This window comes from Pseudopodoces humilis, chromosome 4 (genome assembly GCF_049639895.1).
Source record: "Pseudopodoces humilis isolate 2021_Gansu_Grassland_sample_001 chromosome 4, ASM4963989v1, whole genome shotgun sequence".
NCBI lineage: Eukaryota > Metazoa > Chordata > Aves > Passeriformes > Paridae > Pseudopodoces > Pseudopodoces humilis.
Genome location: NC_142203.1, coordinates 19,319,316 through 19,328,402, shown reverse-complemented (window position 1 = coordinate 19,328,402; position 9,087 = coordinate 19,319,316).

The following is a 9,087-nucleotide window of genomic DNA, read 5'->3' as shown; positions in this document are numbered from 1 at the left end:
AAGAATCTGTTGTGTGCAACACATTTTTAAGCAAGTGGACTGCCTTGTGTGTCCATGTTTTATGTTTCTTATTACAAGCTGTTTTGCTGGTGAACTAACAGGAAAGGGAGTGGCATGGGTTATGCTGTAGTTTTGTTGCCAGCCTCCTGTTTCAGGATGAAAAGTCCTTAGATGAGTCACCTGAACTGTGGTTTTACCAGAGTACAGAAACTAATCCTGACAGGGACACCAGGTTCCTTAATTTCACTGCTGATCATTGTGTGTTTGGTTATCAGTAGAGGCCATTGAACAGAACTTCCTCCTTTTCGTGATCTGAATCTCATTGTGAGAGACTGCCCTGCTCAGAATACAGCATATGAGAGGGAGTACAGCAGGATCCCATCCCTTCAACATCCCTTCAACAAATGTGCATTTTTCAGGTGCACATTCCGTAGCTGAATGTATTTTTTGGTGAGTTTCCACAAGCAGGATGCAGTAGCCTCCTGCAGACACGTGTCACAGTGTATGGTCTGTTACCAGTTGCATATTTGAGATGCCTCTGCTTGATGGAGTATTCCTGGCTTTAGCAAGAACCTTTTTGTTAGAGATGGTTTCTGTGCATATCTTGGACACTGTTTCCTAAATTTATGTACAGGGATTTTCCTGGCACCAAGGACAGCAGATTTATTCAGCCTTAGATGTAAATGAATATTTTTTTAAACAAGCGAAAAATAAAGTATATTGATATATTTTATATGCAGGATATGAAAAGCCAAAGAGAAGCATTTTCTTCCTGGAAAAAATCAAACATGAGGAAAAAGGGGTTGGGAAGGCTAAAACTGATATGAGACGAGCTTTTTTGGCACAGCACTGTCCTTTGCTCTGGTGTTTGGAGAACACAGTACCACTAGGTGTCAAGAAAGTAACTCAACAGGGCCAGAAAGAGAGAGTAAGACGGGCAGAAAAGAGAAAGGAAAGGAGGAGGAGGAGTTAGGGAGTAATAAAAGGATAGAAAAAAGGGAGAGGATGGATGGGACAAAGTGGAGAAAGAAGCCCATGTGCTGGGTTTGTGAGGCTTAAGAAGTGCCTAGATTGCTCCCTATGGACAAGAGGTGCTCCCTCTCCAGGTATGTTGGTGGCCTTTGGTGGCTGCTGCCCCCAGTACAGGTTCACAGCATAATCTGCAAATAGCAGCTGGAAACCACACCACAATCAACTCTTCCTAATACATATTGGCACACACATGCTATCAAGTGCTCAAGCAGGAATGAGTTATAAAAGTTTTATTGAGAACTAAATAAAAATACACAAAGCCCAAGGGGCAGTGCTGGGAGCATGGCTCAATGCCAGGGGCTCATTCACAAAATGGCAGCTCTGCCTTTTAAACACCTGGGAATTACATCAGCTACATGAATATTTATGAGCAGTAATACATATTTTAATATTTTCCTTATATACTTGGGTATATATATATGGATAAATATATAATATGGAGGGAATATATAACATATATAATATAATACTATATATATATATATATATATATATATAAAATATATGGAGGGTATCTATTTTCCTTACATATACCCTCCTGAAGTCTGCCAGTTGACCCTCCTCTGTTGTCCATTGATGGAGAGCTCCTCACAGGTGGCTGGAGGTGAGGTGTCGGCGTGCCAAGGTCCCCAGCGGCGCGCTTCACCCGTCCCTGGCCCGCAAGGGGCACGTACACCCCACGTCTCTGACTACACTGACCAGAGCTGTCTGGTGGCAACAGGGATGGGAGAAGAGAGGACTGAAGGGAGAACAAAAAGGGGTCCAAAGCCAAACTACAACAACAGTTCAACAATATTCATATTCATATAACAGTATTCAACAATATTGAAAGTACTTTGAACCTCTTTAACACACAAAATCATTCATGAGAGCCAATGACTTCACCATCCACCCATAACATACATAATGAGGGATTCAATGAAAATTACCCTGAGGAAACTTAGAAGGAACATGTGCCAAAAGGGTATGACAGCATATAGCTGTGACTGTATGCTTTGTAAGAGAAGGAGGGTTTGGCCACAGTGGGCAGGGTGGTGGAAAGTTGGAAGAATGGGTGGTTGCTACAAATGGGGTGTTGGGGGTTAGGTGTCCTCCTTTTAGTTCTGGCTCACCTGTGGAATTTTTACCCATTAGTTGCGGGGAAACCTGACTGCGGGTATTTGGTGGGTGCTGGAGAAAACACAAAGAGTTCAGCTGGGCCCAGGGCGGGAAGGGGGCAGGAAAAAGGAGGGTAGGGACAGTTTTGGCGGGCTTTCTTCAGCTTCGGAGAAGGACACTTTGGGCGTGGAGCTGTTGCGGTGGGGAGAAGGGAATTTCACCATCACCCAGATGGAGCTGCTGCTTCTTCTTCTCCTTCTTCCCTCTTGGTTGGTGGCCTCACACCCCCTGTCCTGCCGGGACGTGTGGCAGTGCCAGGCACCGCCGCGGAGCTGCTGATTCACCTCATCCACCGGCCCAAGATCTCACCATCCTCTGCCTGAGAGCCCCTTGATTTCAGAATTATAATAATTCGCAGGGAGGTGGTCTACATTTTCATTCCAGGGGAGGCTTCTGCCCTCCCTAGCAGACACCTGTCTTCCAAAACCGAGACCAGAGGGAATGGGAAGAATAGAGAATGGTAACAACCAGGAGGTGCTGTCACCTGTGAAATACTCTGCCTTGCCTAAAACCAGCTTTTAATGCACTGATACAAACCCACAGTGACTCTGCATTTCTGCGTCAGTGCTTGTTGTGAACTGACTTAAGATAGTCAACTGCGCACGCATTCTACATGTCCCTTTCACTCACAGAGATGCCTAAGACATTACAGACCTCACTTTTTACCACACCACACTTGCTCTCCTCTGGAACAAAAGCCACCAGAATCGAAAAATTCACAGAGCAGAAAATGAGCCCTTATTTCATGGCTTGCACAAATCCTTAGGTCAAGCCACTAGGAAGTAACACTTCATTACATGGAATTGTGTAGCAAATGGAATTTTCACCCTCTTGCAAGTCTCACCTTAGAACAAAATCACTTGAATTTCAAAATGTAACTAAGATCTTGAAAAAGCATCGGAACATAATGCTTTTAGGTAAAATATATGACATTTCTTGGTGTAAATATTGCCGTTTAATTTCAGTTATAGACGATTATGATTTACAATACACTGGAACACAGCACATGACAATATGTCTGAAACACTTCTTTCCTCCAGGTTTACTATACTTTCCTGAAAGAATACTCAAAACCAAAAACTTCCTCTTACTTTTACCCTAAAACCCCAAGAGTTGAAAGTTGAGCTGCCGGTAGTCGAGAGTCCTGCAAGCAGTGCAATCAACAGCAGGGGAAAACATTTGTGGTGTGTCCTGGGAATCCATATCACCCTGTAGGGTTGGGCTCAGGATATTAATTTCCTCTCATAATATTTTCTCATGACTTTGTGTGGAAGCAGGACTGCTATAAATTAGGATTGCTTCTGAGCTTTTGATTGGAAGCAGTGATTTTACAGAAGCACTTTCTTGGAAGAACACTGAATGCATAGCAATAAAGAAATAGGATGAATGGCACTTGTCTGCAAGTGTACATTAATACACTTCATTAATGCCAAGACACAAACGTTGCTGCCTACCTTCAGCTCATCTCTGTAGGACTGAACTTTCTCACCATAAATCCATAAATCACACCAGCTCATGGTAAAAGAATCCCATTAAGTATCAAAAATTAAATAGAAATATTGAACTTCTGGCAGTCATACAGGTAAAACTACATGCAGGGAAGGATGACTGATTTAGGACAGGAAATGTTAATAGCTGCATTGGTAGGTCATCTACTTTACTAATGCATAAAGAAAACCAGTATCCCTGGGTGCAGGTTCTGCATTGCAAGATACTCAGAAATTACGGTCTTGTAGTGTCTTGCTGTAATGTTTCAGTATATGAAATCACTGCAGAAACTATATTTCTGCCTGTCATTTCCATTTACTGACAGACCAAACACTGCATTGTAGTAAGGAGATCCCTGCTTGGTGAATACAAACTGTTACTTGACATTCTCACTGCCTTTGGATGTTTGGAAAGGGAAAGCTCTGATGGGCTTTTAGCACATTCAAATAGTGATAGTAATGATAAACCTGGTCATCTTTGTTATACCTGTGGTGGATACTGATCAGCCTAAATCCCCAATAAGCTTAGATTGAAAGTAGTTCTGAAGTCATAACAAAAGCTCTGGGAGAGTGGGGCTAGCCTGGCACTTAAGCCAACTGGATGTGCCTTCTCCTCCTGGGGCGCTACTCCCTCCTCAAGAGATCTGTGCATTTCATGACACACAGAACCATCAACTTCTACTGAACTCCCAGGAATATGGCAGGATAAAAACAGGAACCATGTGGATCACTAAATCATACCTCCTTCAGATGCATCAGCCATGAAATGAGCATTTATGCAAGAAGAACTCAAAGAACATCCAGCCACTACAGCCTTCAGGACTCAATAGCAAGCAAATGGCCTGTCATTAATTTACAAGCTCACAAGTCTCAATGAAGATTCCCCAGACAGTGGTCCACTGGAAAACCTTTAGCAGATCTGAAGCAAAGGTCAGTGATGGAAAATAAAGCTGAAAGAATTAAATTCTGAAAGACCCAGATCCACTGCACACCCAAATTTGCTCACATAGGTCACAGACACTGTGCTGGAAATAACAAACCCAGCACAGCTCTGCACACAGACTGGCACCTCCACGCTTTCAAACTTTTTGTGGCTATCCCTCAGAGCCCTTCACAGTCTTTGAATCAACCAGATGTGGACACCCAGATAGTGGTACAAGATGAGCAGAAGAAACAGGTGCATTTGAATGGGTATTTCCTCTCCATATGATATACTGCAGATCCTTTTATGTGGATTTGGAGCAAGAAAAGTTCTTTTTTCCCATTCTGCAGACTAGGCAGTGGATCTGAGGAGGGCAAATCCTTCTATCTCAAGTTCCTCATTAAGCTTGTGGAAATAACTCCAAGGCAATACTTGAGTCAGGCTATGGAGCAAGACTGTCTCAATTCCATCTCAACTTCCAAATTCCAGGACAGCCTGGCAACCCTCCTACCCATTTTGTGAAACTTAATAACCCTCAGTCTTATTCTTGTTTATGCTTTCAACCCACCCAGGCCTGCATGGCTGGTATCATGGATTAAATCACTGGGAAGTGGGAGTGAAGGCATATGGAGGCCAGGGAAAAGGGAGAAGGGAGGTGCAGCAGTTTGCTTCCCAGCACTTTGCCAGTGCCTGCAGGAATGTGGAGTATCTTTGAGGCTGTGGTTATTGATGATGGTTCAAAACTGTTGCAGAGTGTTTAGCTCTAGCCTTGAGCTGTAGTTGTAGAGGTTAAATACCATCTAAAGGACAGAAGACAGCACTGGACAACTGTCCTGGTTTAGGGCAAATTTGGGAGAAAACCTCCAATGGGGCTCCCCCCGGGAAGCAAACCCACGTGGCCCTTTTCTCCCACCCCCCAACCTGTTCGGGAAGAGATTTCTCTGAGAGAAGTGGAAAAAACCTGTTTATTTCACAGGCACAGCACTACCCAGCACAAAAATGAACAATATCAAATTACAAAACCTCTCGCCCTTCAGAAGAGATGACAAACTTCAGAGGGTCTCTTTCCTGTAGGTGTTCGCTCTGTTATCAGTCCCTCTGGCGCTGGAAAATGCTGCTGCCCAGGCTGGGCTCCCGGTAGTCCACGGGTGCAAGCTCCCGGTGCTCCCCCGAGTCCCCAGTCCAGAGTAGGTTTGATTCGTTTCAAAAAAGGGAAAGAAAACAGTCCAGGAAGACCTCTCTGCTCCGGCTAGTTGGAAAGCCAAGGCGATCTGTGTCTTGTTGTCTGTCTGTGCTGTAGTCAAAACTCCCGATGCGGGGGGAGCAAGTACAGTCTCTGATAACAGACTCGGTGCTTCTTTTCCACTCACTTTTACTCTCAGATGGAATTTTAAGAATACAAAACCTGTGTCTGGGTTAGGTGGACGAATGGGGATACAATTTAACATCATCAACCCAGGACAACAACCTGTCTGAAGGTAGTGCTGCACCCCAGGGATGCCTTAAGGCAGAGCAGGTGGCTGGTCATTAATTCCAACTCCTCAAAAAAACCCATTGATTCAGAAGATTTATTTTCAGTATGTTGACCTTCCAGTTTGGCTGATTTGGCTGATTGGCTGTCAGGATTTTCCTTCACATCTTCATTTCCAAAAACTGCTTGTAGGTGTGAAAGAAACATCCAATCTTTGGTCTCTAATATTTGTATTGAAGGACAGCAAGTGGTTGCAAAGAGTGATCTGGTAATTTTTCTGTCAACATTGAGAAACTCTTAAGGACAAAAACTGTTGCTAGATGGCTTATGCATCCAGTTCTTTGAGACAACACAGCGTGACAGCAAACTCCTGAAGCTGACTAGCTGGGTACTCTGAGCACATCTCTACACTTTCTAGACCAATAAATAATACTTTCTGTGCTCCAGAGTAAATGGAGTAAAGACAGGATTCCATAGCTTTTATGTAGCTCTGACTTTGAGTTCCACATGTGTTCCCTTGCCCTTTCCCCTCAGAGTAAGTGGATACATAGAAATTGGTTTGGGGGCTTCAAAACTACAGTGCCCTTGCTGTAGTTTTGCCTGCCCTGTGAAAGGGCTTCAAGACTTCTGTTGTGAAGATTCTTGTGCTGCATTTGGGACTCAAACAAAAGATGATGTGTTTCCATGTCAGTAGCCTAAAGAGAAAGCCTTTAGTGTCATTCTAGACAGCAGAGAAGGACAGCAAATAGGTCAGTCTGGCAGTTTTGTGGAGAGTGGCTGGGCAGATGAAGAACACAGGTAAGTATAGAAAGTGTAGCAGCTGCAAGGCCAGATCGTTCCCAGACCCAGACAGAAGTAAAGGACAGTAACTGAGCAGCACTGGGAACCACAAACAGGGCTATGGCTGTTCACACCAGCTAAGGTGCGGAGCTGAAGGGAGAGGACAACAGAAGGTAAATTAGCTGAATTAGGAGAACTACAGAAGCTCAGACAACACAAGCCTTTCCCGGATGGCACACTCAGGCATTCAGGAAGGCAGAGATCCCCCAAAGGTCAGCATTGTAGGAGTTGGGACTACTTCACAGGGGACAGTTTTCTACCAGTGGCTATGGGACAAGAATCTGCTGCTTGTGCAGAGAAGATATTTGTTTTCTCAGTTGGAGAGCTCTCCAAATGGCAGCAGCTGAGAGAAATGCAGACACCTTCAGGAGAGTTACAGGGCAGTAGCAGTCCTCTGAAACTTATGCCCTCCTCAGGCTATCCAAGTTTCCTAGGTAAGAGAGCAAAGATTGCAGTGCACCTTGGAGGATCAAAGGGCACAAAGAACAGCAAGGAGCAACTTGATGCTGTCAGAAAATTGTGTTACTAGACCTGGGTATCTGTGTTTGGGAAATTAAATAACAGCCAGCTGCTGGGCACAAAGGCAGCAGGCTTTGTGCAACATCTAGATGAGAGGCTCCAGGGTTATAAATTCTTCAAAGAACAATGGCTATCTCAAGACCTGGGATATGAAGGATCAGTTGGATTCAGTGTTACCTTGCTGACATGGCAAGGAATAAGCCAGTGCCCTCCCTCTCCTCTGCAAAGCTCTGGCCAGTGGCCTCCTGCTTCCCACAGTGCCAGCAGAATGCTCATCATGTCCACTAAGTGCTCTTCTGCTCCTACAGGAATGCTGCCTGGGCCTTCATGGCCCATTCCCACTGTGATTTCACAACTCCTGTGATGCCGTCCAGTGCCTGTGCCCAGCAGGACAGGAGCAGGTGGAGAGAGGATGAGTACCAGTGAGCCCAGTGTCCACAGTTCCAGTGAGCGCCTCCTTCTCTGAGCAAGGATGGGAGCTTCCTGTGATGCTGGAGGGTGCCATGGGCAACCCCCATGGGCAGCTCTTGGGGCAGTATTAACTGGCCCCAAGGCATCACTCCCCACACCCAGAAGGCCCAGAGGGCTGTCTCTGCTCTCAGTGGCCACTGGGCACAGATGAAGCCAGCTGGAAATGGTGGTGGGATGAAGTTACTGAAAGGCTTCAAAAACCTTCCACACAGCCACCTCTAGTGAGTCAGTGGACAAATGTGGGGAATGACAATCTGCACATAAAACAGTGGGGCCAGCAGCACCAGGCATTGTCCCCCTGTGCTCAGCACTGGTGAGGCCACACCTCAAGTCCTGTGTCCAGCTGGGGCCTGTTACCAAAAATCAGAAAAAATAAAAACTCCTTAACATAAATGTAGCATCAAGAAGCCAGCATTCCTTCTTCAGCTGGATGCTTGAGGGGATATCTCCTCAAAAATCTCATCCATGCTGAGTACAGAGAAAGCTCTAGTTTATATACTGTATTTTACTTACATATTGATAGTTTTTCCTAGAAGAAACATAGATTTGAGAATAATTTCTCTGAAGTCATTAACATATGTTCCCTCCCCTCTATCCATGTGTTCTTCTTTCTTGGGGGTCTCTTTGGTGATCCTTGGTGGTCATAGCTGAACTATGTGAACTATGTGAACTAGTGAACTGGCAAAGTTGGCACAACTGGGCTGGTTGCTTTCCAATTTTTCTTCCTGCAGAATAAGCATTGTGCAATTCCACAGGTCAATGGTTTTTAAAGAATAAGCATTGTATTGTACCAGGTGCAAACAATTCTTCATCTGGCAACAGGCCCCTCTCTGCAAGGGATATTGAGGTGCTGGAGTGATATTGAGGTGCTGGATGAAAGGTCTGGAGCTCAAATTCTCTGAGGAGCTGCTGAGGAAACTGGGGTTGTTTAGAGTCAGGAAGAGGAAACTTGGGGGACTTATCACTCTCTACAACTGGCCGAAAGCAGGTTGTAGACAGGCAGGGGTTGGTCTCTTTCTCCCAGGTAGCAAGTGGCAGGATGAGAGAACAGCTTCAGGCTGTGCCGGGGAGGCTTACGTTGGACATTAGAAGGAATTTCTTCATAGAAAAGCTGCCCAAAGAGGTGGCTAAGTCAGTGTCCCAGGAGTCGTTTAAGGAAAGACGGGATGTGGCACACATTGCTACTT